The sequence below is a fragment of the Camellia sinensis genome, chromosome 11 (genome assembly GCF_055761805.1).
Source record: "Camellia sinensis isolate YWXY chromosome 11, ASM5576180v1, whole genome shotgun sequence".
Lineage (NCBI taxonomy): Eukaryota > Viridiplantae > Streptophyta > Magnoliopsida > Ericales > Theaceae > Camellia > Camellia sinensis.
The window spans coordinates 136749781-136769725 of record NC_138971.1 but is presented as its reverse complement, the minus strand read 5'-3'; the positions used below and the strand labels follow the sequence as shown (position 1 = coordinate 136769725).

The 19945-nt window shown below is 36.6% G+C and overlaps 1 pseudogene across 1 annotated transcript; it reads left to right on the top strand.

The window, feature by feature from the left end:
- The first annotated feature begins 7930 nt into the window (after positions 1 to 7930).
- LOC114263348 (U-box domain-containing protein 34-like) lies at positions 7931 to 11061 on the top strand (annotated as a pseudogene). The gene is made up of 4 exons (XR_014345381.1): positions 7931 to 8275; positions 9088 to 9190; positions 9311 to 9738; positions 9918 to 11061. The product of XR_014345381.1 is annotated as a U-box domain-containing protein 34-like (transcript).
- Positions 11062 to 19945: the final 8884 nt, after the last annotated feature.

Here is a 19945-nt window from a genome sequence, read left to right as displayed (position 1 = left end):
TGGGAATCCAATTTCAAGATTGATGGTGCGAGCAGAATTCTATTTTCATCCGTGTTTTTTGATGCTTCCATAACAGCAGGTTCTGGCAGTAGCACAGGGGTGACATGTTCCACTGTAGGTAGAACCGTAGATTCTACCACAACATCATGTTTTGGCGGGAGCACATTGGTCACATGTTCAACTATAGGTACAACCGTAGATTCTACAACTCCATGTGCAACTATGTCAGCTAATTTATTACATTGGTTGTGATCCACTTCTCGTTGCTTTGGCATTTGTGGTGTCTCCAATCTTTCCATGACCTTGGGAATGGAAGAATTAGCCATTCCACTTTTAACAATGACAACTAGTTCTTCCAAAATACTTTTAATGTCACAAACAGTCGTCTCAATTTTTGAAATCCGACTATCATCAATATTTTTCATTCCCTCGCTTTGTACTGATGGTGGCATTTGCTTTTCAACAACAAAATTAACAGCAACCTATTTAAAGACATGTTATAGAGAATTTAGTTTTCCATTTCAACATGAATAAAAACAAACAAAACCAAACCTAAAAGAAAAGAAACAAAGGATGACCTTCTCATTCTGGTAACCTCCTGAATTTTCGAATAGTTTCAATGTCTCTTTTATTTTTGCATCGCCCCAATCAGCCAAGCAAGGGACCGAGCAAGCACGAGTAACATGACAACCACTCGGAGCAACACGATCAAAGTAAAACAACTGCATCACAAAAATGTATGAATTTAACACATACTATGCAATGAAATAGGCATTAAAATAAAACAATTATTAATTGGTTGCAAGTATACCATTATAAGAAATAAGCATCCATTTGGTTGCGATTGACTTTTTGAACTGTACTTGCGTAAACCACGAACAAGGAATTGAAGAGTGAACTTTGACCAATTATAATCCTTCATGCCATCCACATTCTGAACGAGGTGAATGAAGGATTGCTTAACAACATCCTTTGTGGTTGGGCATAAGAATGCACCTAATATATATAGGGCAAATATCCTCTTAAATTCCTCTCCAGCTCCATCGGTTTTGGTTAAATAATCTCTCAAAGCATTTAATTTGATAGCACCTTGGACAACTCCAAGTTCTTCAAATAGTTTAGGAAATTCTTTTGAAGATTTATTCAATTCTATGGTTTTTCCTTTGGCAGGAATGCCCAATAACTTGTGAACGTCTAGTTCTGTAATGAGGAGTTGTCGGCCATGAACATTCAAGGAACAAGTTTTGGGATCAAATTTTTGAATCAACCATTCACAGAGGTCATGATCAAGCTTTGTACATCTGAGATTCAATAGGCCCCCTAAACCACTGTTACTAATTGCATCATGTTGTTCCAAGCTCAATCTTTTGATCATTTTAACAATTGATCTCAAGGAAATTCGCGTTTGGAAATGCCACTGAAAAAGAATATAGTGGGTGTTAGAATAATTTAAGATAAACAACTTCAATAAATTAACAATAGTGTGTGAATCAATTTATGTGAGTATATGCAAATGCGAACATGTTATTACAATGTGTGAAATAGTTCATATTAAAACAATTCGTTTTTTGCTCTCCCTATATTTCACCTTTCTTGGTTTTGTGGGAAGGGGACCTTTCAGCTTGGCTTGCTTATCAACAACACTACACCTTCCCATCTCTTTGTAATCATTCTTCTCCTCCTTCCGTTGGGTTCTCCGTTGATGTCCTATGTCCTTTGTCATCTACATTGCCTCGAAAGTAAACATAATTGATGCTTGTAGAAAAAAAAACGGATACAGATAACATTAAATATGATAACAATATGTGGTAAGCAATGTGCAAACCGTGTCGGTGACTTTTATTTGTGTTTCTTGCTTGCTTTTGTTTTCATCTTTGCTACAGGTTCAACCAAATGAATAATAAGGATTAATATTTCAACCCAACATAACAAATGCAATTAAAATAAGAAATTGAATAGTGTGAAGAAATAATACTTGTAGAAGAAGAATGCCGGTGTAAATCATTTGTGTATGAAAGGTTTGTTACTTCCTTCGCTCATTGTGTATTGTTATATATTATCTACACAAGCAAATCGTGAAATAATCATATGAGAAAAAATTAACTCAAGTTAGTCAGTGCGAGAAAAGTACACAAAATAAAAGAAAAATAATAACGACAAACTGTTCAATTACACATTGTTTATAAATATAAAAATACAAAATAAAAAATAAAAAATAAAAAAATTAAATGAGGCAAACAAATAAACATTGTTGTTGATTAGATTAACTAGCATCTACTTTATTAACATTTGACACATCAAACACTATTACTATATCGATATTCTCTAGAATTTGCTTCACATTTGCCTATATGCAACCAGCAGTCCTCCACAGCTTATTTTTACCTTTCAATGTCCCAAAGGCTCCATTCCTCTCTCCCTCACCAAAACACCATTCTCCCCATCACCCTAAACACTCAAATTTTTATTACCATAAATCTACACACCACCGGGAAGGGAAAAACAAATCTAACAAAACCTCATACCAACTTCTAATCAATTTATGACTATCAGATGAATATGTATATGTTTTAACAAAAGCTTTATTGTCAATACAACTACAAAAGTTGAAGTTGTAAGTACCAATTTTCTTCTGTTGGACAAACTGTGTCAACAATCACATATTCTTTCATTTAAAAAAAATTTTAAAAAAAAATCTATCTACTATCAAAACAATATCAGAAAAAAGATTTGCTCTATGAATAAAAAAAAATGTAGGGCAGTTCCCTGAAATAAGACATGAGAAAAAACATGTAATACATTGAGGCTGCCCACCAATACAATTTAGGCCGGGTGAAATTGTGTTCCCACACAGTTTACACTGAGAACCCATTTGGATCGGCCTCAGAAAAGAACACCAGCATTTTCAAATTAACAAGGAAAAAAAACAAATCAACAACAATAAATTCACTCCATTTCAATCAACAAACAATGACTTGCCACGATTAAAAGCACGTCTAATCCTCAACCAATTCTTTCAACAGTCAACATTATTACTTGAATTTGATAATTTTTTTATAAAAAAAAAGAGTACGGATTGATTTAATCACAGTTTTACTCAAATTTAAATGAAAAAAAGAAAAAAAAAATTTAAAAAGGATTGAAGATCGGGATTATATTTCTCATTCTCATATACAAACATATATATATATATATACGTATGTATGAACCGAAAGATTGTCGCACCAGGATTGCTAGGTGATTTCACACAGGTTTTTTTTTTTCTCCTCTTGTTGCGGTTGGCCTCTTGGCAACCATTGTTCTGCTTTTAAAACTCATCAAATATATAACTCATATACATTAGGTTTCATATTAGGTACATCATATTACGTTTTAAACACATGAACAACACATATATACAACCGAAAAATTGAATGAACACATAAAAATCCAAACAGACCAAAACAAGTTTAAAACAGGGAACTAAAATCAACTTACATGAGTTTACAATCAAAGAAAACATACCATACGTCTCTACATCATGAAGGTGTTGGCTAGTAATGGTGGTGGCAGCAGCAACTGTGTGGTTTCCAACAAAAGGAGTACACGGCTGTAAGAGAATAGGAGGCTGAGAAAGAGAGAATGGGAGAAAAGAAACGTGAGGGACAAGGGTTATAAAAATTGATCTCAAGGGTTCCGTTTGGGTGGGAGCTTTTGGGTTCCCAAATAGGCATTGGTTGAGTTTTTAGGAAGTTTAAAATTTAATTTTTTTTTTGGAAACAAAATATATGATTATTGTAATGGAGATGGATTGACTTCAGCCCACAATATGGACCGGACCGTGTTGTTTGGGCCTTCTTTCAATACAAAACCCTTTATTTTGTCATGCGTTTTGTGTATTTTATTCAGAAAAAAAATTAGATTGATCTGATAATGAATCCAAAAATTAATGAAAAAAAATTCAGCTTGTTTGGTTCTGGTTTTCGGAAAACATTTTTCATAAAATTCTACTTTTTAATTTTTCGTATTTTAATGTTTTCAATGACATTTTTTAATATTTTAAGCATTTTTTAAAAAAAATTCTAGACACACCTAACATAAATACACTTAAAAAGTATAATATTTGTGAAAAAAAATCTTTACAAAATACACTAAATACCAAAAAAAAAATAAAAATGAAAAGTCAGTACATTTGTCGTATTTTTGCATACTTATTAATTTTTAAAATATTTTTTCACAAATGTTTTACTATTTAGATACATCTAAGTCAGGTGCATCTAAAAAAGAAAAAAAATTACTTAAAATTTCAAAAATATTCACTAAAAACAAAAAAACACAAAAAGCAAAGAACTCAATTTTCAAAAAGGTGAATTCAAAAAATTGAAACCGAACACACTGATTAGATTCTTTTCACTTTGGTCCAGATTGTAACAAATGTTATAGTTCTGTGACGGAAAATGCCCCATGGGTCAAATTCACCTAAATTTGTACCAAATCCTCTGTTGTGGACCACCTCAACATGCAACCCTCCATTATAGAACCCTTCCATTTACTGCCTACCATGAACCATCTATTTTGAAGTGTGAAAACAAAGGTCTCCAAGTGATCAAGGTAGGAAAGTTAATTTTAAAAATTCCAAAGTTTCCCTCAGAAGTTAGCAATTGGACCAAAGTAAGAAAAGACAAATAATGTAGTCATTAGGGTAGGTACAGTGAGAAACAATATATATCTACAAATAAAAATACAATTTATTATTTTTGAAATGGAGTAACAGTAAAAAAGTTGTGACCATCTATGAGATAATAGGCAAGGGCTAATACCAGTACGTGCTAGAGTCGTAAATGTGTCAAACTGATTCATAGGTGACGTCATCATCTCGACATGAAGATAACATGACACTAGTAGCGGTAACAATGCTATTATAGTGGTCTAAGTCGATGATGAAAGTTGTGTTTCAGTGGACCAAAGGACGTGATTAATCAAAGCTTTTATGATTTTTGGGTAGGAAGTCTAAATTCTCCGTAATTTGGCTCAATGTTGTGCCAATTACTGAAATCAACCCAAATCTTCATAATTTTTTTGTGACAAATACATAAATAGTACCTGGAAATGACAGGAGATGCCTCTTTTGGTTGAATATTTGGATTGGAAATCAAAGGCTTACAGATGTGTTCCCTAGATTGTTCTATGTGTCTTGAGATAAAATGGAGTCTCTTACAAGTTTACTAGGCTGAACCCAAAAAAATAGGAATGAACAAGGCTTATTACTATTTTGAATGATGCAACACATCTTAGAGAAGGTGTTGAAGATAAATTAAGATGAAGAGCAGAACCCTCAGGGGAATTTAGTGTTGACTCAATTTGTAAATGGTGTAAATATTGTCAACGCCCAATAATGCTACCTCCTAAGCTGCTCTGGAACAACATTAGTCATCCAAAAGTCCAATTTTTAAGCTGGTTTCCTTGGAAATGGAGAGTAAAAACTAAGGTATTACTTCAAAAAATTGGGGTTGTAAATACTAATGCTAATACTACTTGTGTCTTATGTAATGGTTAGGCTGATGATGTGAATCACTTATTCTTGAGTTGTAAACCTGTACGATGTTTGTGGTCTGCAATGTTAAAGTGGTGGTGACTTCAATGGGCAATGCCAAACTTAGTGGAGGGAGTTCTACAATGGTAGCCAGGGTATAGATGGAAGAAATTTAATAAGAAAATTTAGAGAGCCATTCTAGTCACAATACTTTGGTCCATATGGAAGCAAAGGAATGACTATATGTGTAATACATCTCATTTTGATATGGAGGAGTTATGTCAACTTGTCAAAACAAGGATTGTTTTTCGGGGTAAAAAGCAACTCAGAAGAGATGTACTGTTCCATAATCGACTTCATTTCAAATTTAAATCAGGTAAGATTGTGTTTAGGAGGAAGGGGTGCTGTCCGATTTTCTGCTTGATGCTACTATTGTTCAAGCTTTTATGCGGGGTCATTTTGCATACAATGATCTCATTTGCAAATGGCGTGTAGATTTAGTTATTGTTTGACATCAGTCCATTGTATTGAATGTTGTTTGATGTCAACCTAGACCACACCAATTGCGAATGGCCAACCAATTGAGAATGGAAAAAATTTAAAGCAGCCCCTGATCCACCGTGTGACTCTCATGGATAGCTTCTCCATGACAAATAAGACTTGTCACAACTGACGGAACGTAATTCGGAACCGTAGGTAGAGAGTTAAAGCCGAATACGCCTTAAACTTACTCGAAAAAGAGCTTTTTGGGGAAGAAAATTCAAAACAGCTTCCGAACAACCATGTGACTCTCACGGATAGCTTCCCCATGATAAATAGGACTTGTGACAACTGACGGAATGTAATTCGGACCCGTAGATAGAGAGTTAGAGCCGAATACGTCCTAAACTTAGTCGGAAAAGGGCGTTTCGGGGGGAAAAATTCAAAACAGCCACCGAACCACCATCTAGCTCACACGGACAGTTTCCCAATGACAAATTGGACTTGTGACAACTGGCAGAATGTAATCCGGACCCGTAGGTTAGGTGTTAGAGCAGAATACGTCCTAAACTTAGTCGAAAAAGGGTGTTTCGGGGGGCGAAAATTCAAAACAGCACCCTAACCATCATGTGGCTCACACAAACAGTTTCCTAATGACAAATACGACTTGTGACAACTGATGGAATGTAATCCTGAGCCGTAGGTTGGGAGTTAGAGTGGAATACGCATTAAACTTACTCAAAAAATGGCGTTTCGGGGGCAACAATTCAAAACAGCCCCCGCATGACCGTGTGACTCTCAAGGATAGCTTCCCATGACAAATAGGACTTGTGACAACTGACGGAATGTAATTCGGACCTGTAGGTTGGGTGTTAGAGCTAAATACGCCCTAAACTTAGTCGGAAAAGGGCGTTTTGGGGGCGAAAATTGAAAACAGCCCCCGAACCACCATGTGGCTCACACGGATAGTTTCCCCATGACAAATAAGACTTGCAACAACTGACGGAATGTAATCCGGACCCGTAGGTTGGGAGTTAGAGTCAAATACACCCTAAACTTAGTCGAAAAGGGCGGTTTGGGGGCAAAAATTCAAAACAACCCCCCGAACCACAGGGTGAATCTCACGAAAAGCTTCCTTATGGCAAATAAGACATGTGACAACTGACGGAACATAATTCGGACCCGTAGATAGAGAGTTAGAGCAGAATACACCTTAAACTTACTTGAAAAAGAGCTTTCCGAGGGCGAAAATTCATAATAGTCCCCGAACAACTATGTGACTCTCACGGACACTTTCCCATGAAAAAGAGGGCTTGTGACAACTGACAGAATGTAATCCGGACCCGTAGGTTGGGAGTTAGAGCCGAATACGCCCTAAACTTAGTCGAAAAATGGCATTTCATGGGTGAAAATTCAAAACAGCCCCCAAACCACAGGGTGAATCTCACGAATAGCTTCCTTATGACAAATAAGACATGTGACAACTGACGGAACATAATTCAGACCCGTAGGTAGAGAGTTAGAGCTGAATACACCTTAAACTTACTCGAAAAAGAGCTTTCCGAGGGCGAAAATTCATAACAGCCCCCGAACAGCCGTGTGACTCTCATGGACAGCTTCCCCATGAAAAAGAGGGTTTGTGACAATTGACGGAATGTAATATTTGGTTTGAGACTTTTAAATCCTCTGCTTTCTTAGCCTCGAGACAAAGAAGTATGTCATTCAGACTCTAATGTTATGCCTTTTTAGTTTTCTCGTTTCATTTAGAGTAGGAAATTTAAAGAAAAATAAAAAAATAAATAAAATCAAGATTATGGTTTGCAGTATTGAAACAAAAAGTCCACCGGCCAAATTTTAAACCAAAGTTCCTAAGTAATCTTTCCAGATTAGAACACTTAGGCTTCTCATTTTTCTTTATTTGCCTGCTATTACAGAAGTAATAGCTACAGGAGTTGGAAAAGTGGAGGCTCCAGCACAATGTCATTTGACAGGAACAATGATTTGATGCAGTTAACTTCATGTGACAAGCTCTCGACCTCAAACAGCATTGTGCCTTCGCCTCAACATTCAACTAGCAGAATGATTTCTTCACTGCAACATCCAATGTGCAATCTTGATCTTTGGTTTCGCTCCAAAGGGAGTTCATCCAATCAAGATGCCGATATAGACGTCAGTGATTTTTCAGGACCACCTACTTTTCAATCAACTGAAATGTCCTGTGAAAATTTGGACTATTCCCTCACATCAGATGTTTCCAGGACTTCTGGCTCTTCCCAAACTTCGGTAAGTTCAATACAACAGAAATTCTGTGTACAAGATATAATTATTAATCAATGGGATCATAATTATGGATCATCTATAATGATTATCTGATTATATCTTAATCAACAAATGGAGCACCCTAATTGAATGATCGTGATAAGTAGCCTCATATTATATTTAATTTGTTATGGGTGTGACTTAAATTTGACCCAAGGATGTCTTGTAGTTGGTACGCACATTCAAATGCTACTCCTACCACAGTTTCCAAAACCAAATATAAGACATTCTTCATAATTCTAATGTGTATTTCTTTAAATTAGTTTCAAGGAAAGAAAAATAGGTAGCACAATGGACTGATAAACTCATTGCATATGTATTTAAAACAAAATAGACTGAGGTATGTCCAAGCATACAACAGTTCTGCAGTATTTTCTAGCTTTTAGTGCCTATAAAAGAACTTTGCTGTTACAGGGTGTCATTTCAGTGGCACCGAGCAAGCATCCATCCAATTCATGAGCAAGAAACATTAACTTAAAGCACCGATGAAGGTACTCTGTTCTCTTCATTTGATTGAAGGGATAAAACCCACAATTTTTCGACCCCAGTGGTCAATATGTTTCGAAGTTTGTAAAATACTAACACATATGTTAATTATGAAATTGTCTATGCTCTATGCTTTATTAGCTTTGTTTTCTTTTGCTGGTTGTCAATGAGAAGGCTGAAATTAAACACATTGTTGTGCACAAAAAAGATAAGGTCATGACCTGTAGTCTTGCAAAGTTTTGTTATAGCAGATTGACTTGCATGCCTCCATTTGAATGACTATATTACAGAATGAACTAGAGGCTGAAATGAGGAGATTAAGAGATCAATTTAACCAAATGATGGAGATGTACAATTCAGTTTGCAAAGAAGCAATCTCTTCCAAAGAGAAGGTAAAAATCTTGACTTGAACTAGATTGACGTTTCCTATCTTCTACATGGAAGTAATCTCACAATAAGTCTTTCCAAATGTGACTACAAATCACTTGTGTTTCCCAGGCAAAGGAGATTGATGAATGGAAGCCAATGAATGGAAGCCAGAGGAGGAACGCAAGGTTATGGAAGCAAAGCAAGCCCAAGAGGCTGCGATGGCTTTGGCCGAGATGGAAAAACATAAAACCAAGGTTGCAATTGAAGCAGCACTGATGGCACATTTAATATCAAAATATGAGATCCAGATGCGAAAGAATGCAGAGATGAAGGCCATACAAGAGGTAGGAGAGAGGAAGAAGGCTATGGACGCGTTGACTTGCTCTGAAATTCGGTATAGAAAGTACCCCATTAAAGAGATTGAAGTTGCAACAGACTACTTCTCCAATTCATTGAAGATTGGTGAAGGAGGATATGGACCTGTTTATAAAGCCTTTCTTGACCACACACCCATTGCCATTAAGGTTCTAAGGTCGGAAATGTCACAAGGGAATAAACAATTTCAACGAGAGGTATAATGTATTCCTTGTTTCTGTTGCCAATTTGTAGATGTATACTCGGATCATGTAGAAAACTATCCTGAACAAACACCATATATGAAGGTTGCAGCTTTAAATAAGCTAATTATGTCTGTCTATGTCCAAACACCAACTTAAGCATCGAACTTTCTATTATTGTTCTCACCATGCAGGTTGAGGTACTAAGCTACATAAGACATCCAAACATGGTTCTTCTTCTGGGTGCCTGCCCTGAGTATGGATGCCTTGTTTATGAATACATGGAAAATGGCATCTTAGAAGATAGGCTCTTCCCGAAAAACAACTCTCCTCCATTGCCATGGAAAACACGCTTCAGAATATCTGCTGAGGTCACCACTGCTCTTCTTTTTCTTCACCGAACAAAGCCACAGCCTCTACTGCATTGAGACCTCAAACCTGCAAACATTCTTTTAAACCGAAACTATGTGAGCAAGATCAGCGACGTTGGTTTAGCCAGGTTGGTCCCACCATCTGTCGCTAATGGTGTCACTCAATATCAAATGACCACAGCGGCTGGGACATTTTGTTACATCGATCCCGAGAACCAACAAACGGGGTTGTTGGGTGTGAAATCTGATGTATATTCATTGGGTGTTATGTTGTTACAAATTATTACAGCAAGGCCTTCGATTGGTCTGTCCTACCATGTTGGCAAGGCAATTGAGAGATGAACATTTTCGGAGATCCTTGATCCGATGGTGCCAGATTGGCCTTTTGAAGAGGCGTTGTCATTTGCTAAATTGGCTTTACAATGTTGTGAGCTGAGGAGGAGAGACAGACCAGACCTTGGTTCGATCATATTACCTGAACTTCAGCGACTTAGCAATATTAGTATAAGCTATTTATGTATTTAATTTTTTTTTTTTTTTACGTCTCTCTTTTCATTTCCCTTCACAAATCCAAGATTCAAACACGATTCCTGATCTTGATAGCTGGTTCTTAAAGGATTTGGATCTTTCATACAATATGCTAGGTTTGATTTATGCATAAATGTTGAACGCAAATATTTTTTTCTTCTTTGGATACCCAAAGCCATAATAATTGGATTCTTTCATCCAATCTGAAATCACCATTCCCCTCTTTATACAAATATAACTGCATCATCTATTGGGACATGAAACTCTTAACTAAATTTTGTTGATATGATCCAATCAGAATCTATGGAGGATGAAATCTCCAACTACCCACAAGGCCTTGTTCTGGTCCCCCGTGGAGGTGGTGATACTAGTAGTGTTGTATGCCCTCATATCAGAGGTAGCCGATTGAGGGCTGCATCTGCTACTGGTGATGAGGAAGTTAATGTGGATCTCCTTCTTCCTGGTACAGCAAGGTATGATCATTAAACCAGAATTCTTTTTAACTTTTGCAAAAGCATCCGAAGAAAGCATGCATGATTGATTCTTGAATGCGAAATCCTATTTACATTTAGTGTGTAGGTGAATTCAAATGGAAGACTGAAATAATTTTAGTCGCTAATTACCTTTACCGACAATTCTTTGACGACGACTATTGCGACCAAATAATTTAGTTGCTAAAATCGTTCGGCGACTAAAAATTAACTTTTGGTGACTAAAAATTTAGTCACCAAAAGTGAAAATTCTTGTAGTGTATTGTGGTTATGATTCATTAATAAAAGTTATGACATTTTGTTAATCTTATTATGATTGTGGAGAAAAAAGTTGTGGTTATGATTCATTTTAGTAAAAGTTATGATTTTACTACCAAAAGTTATGATTTGTCATGGTGAATCATAATAAAAAATGTTCCGATTCAAATGTTATGATAATTGATTAGAAATAACTATATTTGTTATGAGTTGTCATTATATTGTTATGATTTATAATGTCTTTGTTATGACACTTTGGTGAATATTATGATATTGTTATGACTCATTGTGATATTGTTATGATATTTGAAAAAAGGTTATGATTCTTTCTGTAACCTGTTACATGACCGGTTTAGCAGGTCATTTTCTATGATGTGGCACGATATGGACCATACAATAAGTGCATATCATATTCCCTTTTATAAGGTGCACATTGTAGACTTTTCCACTATTATTCAATATTTCTGAAACATTATGTGACAACCCAATGTTTTAAAAATCGAATCGGTGAGCGAATCGAAAAAGTGATCGAGTGAACGGAACTATTGGGTTAAACCAGAATTGAACCGCGACATTATAAATATATTAAAATTATATTTAAATAAAAATATAAGTAATAAAATTATAAATTTAAAAAAAATTGAAAATATTAAATTATCTTAAATATTTCTCTTAATAATTTTTTTACTAAAAAATATAATAATATATTTTAAAATATTATTAATTTTAATTTTGAAAGAGGAAACCAATTATTTAATATTCCCTCCATATGATTTTAATTCAAATAATTTCATTGAAAGAAGAGCAAAAATTTTGGAAGGATATCAAAATTTCAAGTCTCCCTCTAATAATAAATTTGATTGAATCCCACATAGATTTTTCGAGTTTTTTTTTTTTGAACAATTTTTTCTTATAAATAGGTAGAGACTTTCACAATAATTTCAAACTTTCAATGGGATTCCTCATAAGAAGAGACCCTTGAAAGAGAGTTTATAATTAAATTTTTCTTATATTATATTATATTATATATATATATATATATATATATATATAAAATAACAAAGAAAGAAAGAATAAAAAATAGTTACAAAATATTAAAAAAAAAATCAAAAATTTTAATTTCTTCAACTCGGCCGGTTTGCTTGACCCGTCCCCGGGTCACCTGGTTCGGCGGTCCAACTACCGATTTTTCCAATTATCTCTAAATAAGACAGTTTTTAGGTTGGAACGGTTTAGGGATATATCTAGACCGAAACCTGACCGATCGATGGTTCAACTGGCCGGTCCAGTCCATTTTTCAAAACTAGAGGACAACCAATCAATTAGGTGAAAAATTTTATGCGCAAATAAGACATGTTAACTCATCATTATTAGTTAATTAGGAGACAAAATATAATTTACATAGCAATTTCACATTGACAATAAATATCACATAATATTTCAGAAATATATCTAATAATTCTTCAAAAACGATATAATTTATATTGCAATTCTTCATTTGTTGTGAACACAATTTTTTTTTTTTAATTAGCAAAAAACTCTTTATTGATGATAACAAAACAAAATACATTATGATATACATCAACAAAGAGGGAAGACAAGAGCCAAAAGTATCAACTCAAGCCTCCCAAAACCCAGCTAGGTTGGAGAGAAACCAACCAAAGAGGGAGCAAACAAAACAAAAACAAAGGAACAAAGGCTTTTACAAAATGAACAGAAAAACAAACCAACCACTAAGGGTGGGCGCGGGTCGGTTGCGGCCACGAAATCTCTAATCCGCCATCCGTCCACCAGATTGGCGGATTGGAGAAAATCAATCCGCATCCATCCGCCAATTCGGCGAATGTGGATTGAGCGGTTTGGCGGTTTGGCGGATGGATGCGAATCGGTTTGGCGGTTTGAAATTTTATAAATTTTCAACATAGTTCAACTTGTGCACTTCCTCAAAAAAAAAAAAAAAAAAAATTACAGTCACTGGCTTAAAAAAGTATTACAATTACTGCATGCCTCATCCAAAGAAAGAAAGTTTGAAACTTTAGAATATCAAAATCACTGCATGCCTCCTCCACATATTACAATCACAGCATGCCTTATCCACATAAAGTATTACAATATGTGGTTCTTAAAATATAAAAACAATTCAAACCGCCAAAACCATTAATAGAGCAGTTGTAGAGATTGTATGTCTCTGTATTGTTACATTTATATATGTTTTTGAAAATAAAAACCAACCAGCATATATCATATTTTCTATTTATTACTTTTAGAATTAGATTTAAAAACTAAAAAATATAAATAAATAATACATTTATTTTTTTCAATTCAAAAAATATATTCAAGTTGAAAACTTTTTTTCAACTGAATATTTAAACTCTTTTTCAATTGAAAACACAAACAAAATATTTAAACAAATTGAAAACACAAAATCTTATAAATTATTAAGGGTGCTTGCGGTTTGGCGGTTCGGTTGCAGCCAAAGGGACCTCAAATCCGCCATCCGTCTGCCAAATTGGTGGATTGCAGAAAATCAATCCGCAACCGTCCGCTTGTCATCACGCATTCGTCCAAAATGCGGCGGATCGGTTCGATTCGATCGGTTTTGGCGGATCGATATATCCGCTACTCACTCTTACCAACCACAGCAACACCCACACAACAAACCAATGCTAAGAAACCAGCAGATCACAGCACTGCCACACTTCAATTTGTAAACCAGATAATCCCACAGATCACTCAAATAAGAGACAGCAAAAAAGAGACTAAGCAGAACAAAAACATAACAATGCTGATGCATAAAACAAGTCAGCACATGCTGTAGAACAGATCTCCAATAACAAGCACAAATATAAGCAGAAGGACAGCACAACAATAGTAGGCCAATATGACACCATTCAAGAACTCAATTCATTGTTAAGCCTATATAAGCATAGAAACAGAATTTGACTCCTTCCCCAGCAAATTCCTGTAGTGACAAACCAGATGGACTACCAACAATCCCTCAATCAGAGGAGCAACACAAAAAATACCCCTTTCATGTCCTTCCAACCAAAACACCAGCAACTGCCCAAATTTACACTTAGTGACAAAACCCACTATTGAAAACCTGGTCTGATTTAAACTGAACCAAAAAAATCATGCACCCCATCTCAACCTAGTGCACATACCTGCTGCCAATAAGATGTTTCTAAGCCCATAGCATATTTTTGATCTACAAATCTCTGATCTACTGGATCCTCACTACAATCTGATTTGGTAAAGATTGGATACTATGTCTTGGACTGAATAATCCACCTTCAAGTGCCATTTGGACCATAAAGCTACCTGCACCTTAACTTTTTCACAAAATACTTGGAGGTCAGGATGAGCACCCTTAAATAAGCATTGATTTCTCAATTTCCATACTGACCATAAGACAACAGAGGGAATAATCTGCCAAACTTTGAATGCCCAAGACTTGAATTTGAACCTGCCATCATTCCACCATTGCAGCAAGCCTTCTACAGAACCTGGAATAGCCCAAACCTAGTCCCGCCACTTTACCATATGAAACCAGCACTTCCACACCAGAGGACAAAGTAGAAGCACATGTACAACAGTTTCTATCTCAGCTTGGCAGGAAACACACAAATTATTAGCACTTATATCAAGAGCCCCAATTCTTTGAAGGAAGGTTAAGGTTTTAACCCTGCCTCGCCAAGCCAACCAACAGAAAAACTGTATCTTTGGAGGGGCCAAACTCACCCACACCCCTACTGGGACTGCCAGACCAGGCCCACTAGCTGCAGCTCTCCATCTCCACACAGAGGCAACTGAAAACTGCCTTGACGTCTCTGCTAACCAAGAGCAAGAGTCCTCAACACCAACTCTGAGACTAAGAGCTAAGAGCAACATGCCTAATAGCCTCTGCAAATCCTCTTCTTCCCAAGCTAAATTGAAGTTGTCATCCTCCTAAGGCACCAAACTTTGCTCTAATCTGCTGCAGAGAATCCTCTTTCTCTGTGGATAAACTGAACAATCTAGGAAATTCAGCCTTCAAACCTCTGCTACCTAACCAGGAATCATACCAGAACTTTATTCTCCTCCCGTTGCCAACTATGATTTTGACTTGGTCTCCAAAAAATTCACCTAGTTGCTGATTAGCCACAGATAACTGTGAGATATCCTTCCAAACTATTGAGACCCTTATTGACTGATTCAATGTAGGTGTCCATCCCCTACCAATTTTGCCATACCTAGAGTAGATCACTGATTTCCACAGAGCTTTATCATCACTGCCATACCTCCACCACCACTTCAGCAGCAACCATTTATTTACCTCACCTAAGTCCCTCACTCTCAAACCTCCTTGATTCTTGCTTTTTGTGACCTCCTTCCATTTGACCATGTGCACTTTCCTGTTGGTATCAAAACCTCCCCACAGAAAATTGGCCTGAATCTTAGAAATAGACTTGACAACCCCCTTTGGCATTTTAAAGATGGAAAGAAAGTAGATAGGCAAATTGGACAAGGCTGATTTGATGAGAGTCAATCTACTAGCAAAAGACAATAGTCTCCTCTTCCAAGAAGAGAGCTTATTCTGAAACTTCACCACTACTAGAGACCAAGTGCTCTTTCTTCTGGGATTGGCCCCTAAAGGCAAGCCTAAAAAATTAAGAGGCAGTTTCTTAGGCAGACAATTCAACACCTTAGCAAATTCCTTAGTTTGGTCTTCATGATAGCCCACCCCACAAACCACACTTTTCTGGAAATTTATTCTTAGACCAGATATCACCTCAAAGCATCTCAAAACTCTCTTAATGTTCAAGACTTCCTCCATGCCACCTTCACAAAAAATGATAGTATCATCTACAAATTGAAGATGTAAAATACCCAACTGATCAGAGCCAACTGATGCACCCTTAATCAGGCCCTTCTCAATAGCCCTTTCCAACAAAAGATTAAGGCCTTCAGCTGCTACAATGAACAAAAATGGAGATAGAGGGTCACCTTGCCTTAACCCCTTCTCTGGTTGAAACTCCTCAGTAGGTGGACCATTAACTAATATAGACACTATAGTTGTTGTAATACAAGTCTTCATCCACCTAATCCACCTAGCACCAAAGCCAAAATTACCCAACATTGATAACAAAAATTCCCAGCTTAATGAGTCATAGGCTTTCTCGAAATCCAACTTCAGGATGATGCCTTTCTTCTTAGCTTTGTGCCACCCATTTACAAATTCATTAGCTATCATCACACCATCTAGAATGTGCCTATGTAATGACCCTCATTCTTGTTGTAATGACCCTCACTCTTGTCTTAGCAATGTTCATGTGCATCTGTATGATTTTGTCTTGTTAAGCTTGTATTTGCAGATTTTGACTTGTTTTGCCTAGGTAAAGGTCCCTGTCTTGTTTTGTGCTTATGTGATTTGCTTGAGTATTGCTTGTATGCTTTTTTCCTTGCTTGGTGTGTTAAGCCTAGGTCACACCCTTGAACCTCTTATACCTAGGACCATCTTGGAACCACTTTGGTTCACCTCCACCTTCACCCTGGCATATTGACCGAGATGTCATCATCTAGGCCGAGATGTTATCATCTAGGCATCCAACATCCTTGATCCTTGCACCTAGTGATCTTGTTCCTGGACTGGTATGACCTAGGCCGAGGTGTGGCACAGCTAGGCCAAGTGTTATCCTTTCTAGCCGAGATCATTGAAACCTTCTCGCCCGAAGCCTGTGTCTTGATACGAGGTCATTGCCTTGTCAGAGTGCCCTTGTCACCTTACTTGTTGTACACCCTTTGTCATGCTCTTGTCTTGTCATTCAGTCACCTTTTGAGGAGACCCAACCAGACGTTGCCACGTGTCCCAGCAGAGAGTTAAGTCAGTAAGCTATTAAGGAAACATATCATTTGCTATATTTTTGCCTAGAAGAGTGAGAGAAGCTCTAAGAAGAAGGAGAAGGTGTTCTTAGAGTGAGAATAGATTTCCAAGCTTGATCCTTAGAGTTTGAACTGTTAGATTCATGTTTTGAGGTTAGATTTTTTATCTACTCTAGTTGTTCTTTATGTTGATCCGATCACATTGCATGGTCTAGCATGATTCATGAGTCATGCATTGATTTAAAGTTTGTTTTAGAAAGAGAAAATGATGTTCATGTGTTCTTAAAGAAAAGCCTTGTTTTGATCCGAAAGTTTATAACAAGTTCCATGTTTTTGTGCTTATTTTCAAGAGATCTTCAACTACAGGTACCCAGGTCCATGTTTTTGAACTCATCTCATGAAATCTCAGATTTTGAATAATGAAGTTATGATTTTGGCATTCACGTTCTTCATGTTTACGTTCTTCATGTTCTTCAAAAGGAAACCCAGATTTTCCAAACTTCATTTCCCTAAGTGTGGTCACTGAGACCCACTCTTGCCTAGATCTCACACCTAGGCCAAGCATCGTATCTCACCTTGGCCTACCTTGCATGATCACTAGCACCTTAGTCTATCTTGCATGCTTGCATGTACACCTAGGCCTAGGAGACCACACCTCGGCCAAGAGGTGTGGAACCTCGGCCAAGACCTAGTTGGTACCCAGCATATTTTCCCGAGATGAAAAACAATGTTTTAACTCCCAGCACATGTTTTGCTTTGTCTTGACTTAGTTTTGAAAAAATGCCGGGATCATTTACACTCATATAAAGCTTGTTTTAGGGATGCATTGTGTAGCCATCTTTTGAGCATTCCTTCTTGTCTTCTTGAAATACATTCAGTGGACCTTGCCATATATTTGTAGGTCTTGGATTCTTGCCTTAATCCTTACACTCGATGAGTTATGCGAGTGGTATTTTTAATAAAGCTATATTCTAATGTTTTGATAAAAGCTTTGCTTGTTTCGTTTTGAAAAAGTATTTGTTCAAGTATGAATGATTATTCCTAGTTTTGTATCAAATACTATCTTGTTTTGATGACATTCTTGGAAAGTCCTTAGTGCTAGGGGACTATAATGCAACTAGTACCCTTGTTTGAGATATCTCCCTTGCCACCGACGGTCTTGTACGGATGGGTTTGTCTGATCAATTTCGGGTCAATTATTCCCTTATTTTGTCAGGAATGTCATCCCTTGTATTATGTTGATGCTAGTAAGCATCCCTTGAAGTTTTGAAAGACTTGATAAATGAACTTGGTTCATCCCTTGATTTTGTACAAGATATGCTATGTATTGTTTTGATAAAGATCTCGAATATCATTCATTCAAACCTTTATTACTAATATCATTCACTGAGTATCTAAGCTCACCCTCTCCTCTATATATATGTAGGTGACGAGCTAGAAGGTGGCGACACCTAAGATATTATTTGCAAGATGTTTTGGATCCATGTTTTGTTAGCATCTTGAAGATCATGCTTCTTAGTTGTAGTTTGTCACTTGTATATATCGGCTTGAGAAGCCTTTTGATCAAGATGTATCATGTACCTTGTTTTATTTGTATTCAAGTTATAAAACCATGTCATGATGTATGTCATTTCATTTGACTTATGCACACCTCTTATGGACTAATTAGATTTAAATTATTGCTTCTGCACATGTAAGCCCCATATGTATACTCTGATTGTGTGAAACTTTCCAAGTTGGCCTTTGGTAATCTCGAATTACTGGCCATCATGGCACCATTCTACTAGGGGCGGAATGGGGTTGTGACAGTCTACCACTGACAAATGCTGACTGCACCTCACTGATCATAGCTGGAAGAACCTGCTTCATTCTTTTGGACAACACCTTGGCCAAGATCTTATAAATGGAGCTGACCAAGCTAATTGGCCTAGTCTCCCAATCCTGAAGAATCATCCCTCTTAGGTATAAGCACAATGAATGAACTATTAATCCCAGTTGATAGTTTAGCATTTGTGTGAAATTCATGAAACATTTGAACAATCTCACTTTTCATAACAGGCCAACACTTTTGAACGCATGCTAGATTAAAACCATCTGGTCCTGGGGTCTTGTTCCCATCACAATCTTTAAGAGCTACCCAAATCTCATCTTCCGAGAACACTGCTTCCAAGTTAACTGCTGTCTCTGAGCTGATAATGTCAGAAGGGCCTGAAATCCTTGGTCTCATGGACCAATTCTCTGAAAATTGTTGCCTAAAATGCCTAACCACAGCTAGTTTAATCTGAGCAGGGTCCTCAAAGCACACCCCCTCCACACAGACTGAATCTAACAAGGTCTTTCTCCGTCTCCTACTAGCCATTATGTGGAAAAACCTAGGTAGCGTTTGGTAGAGTTTTGTAAATGTGATTTGAGAGTATGAGTTGTATTTTGAGTTTGTGTGTTGTGGAATTATGATTTGAGTGTAGAAAATTTGTTTGGTAAAGAGTTTTGAAAATAGTTTTGGAAAAGAGGTTTGATTTGAGTGGGAAATTATTGATGTGACATTTGATATGTGATACAAAAATTTACAACTCATAACTAAATATACAATTCAAAATTATTTTAAAGCACATAAAAAATTTAAAAATTTTCAGAAAATATTTGTCCCGATTATGTAAATCAATTGCAAAAAAAAAAAAAAAATCTGGAAATCAGCCGGACATCCGGGTGGAC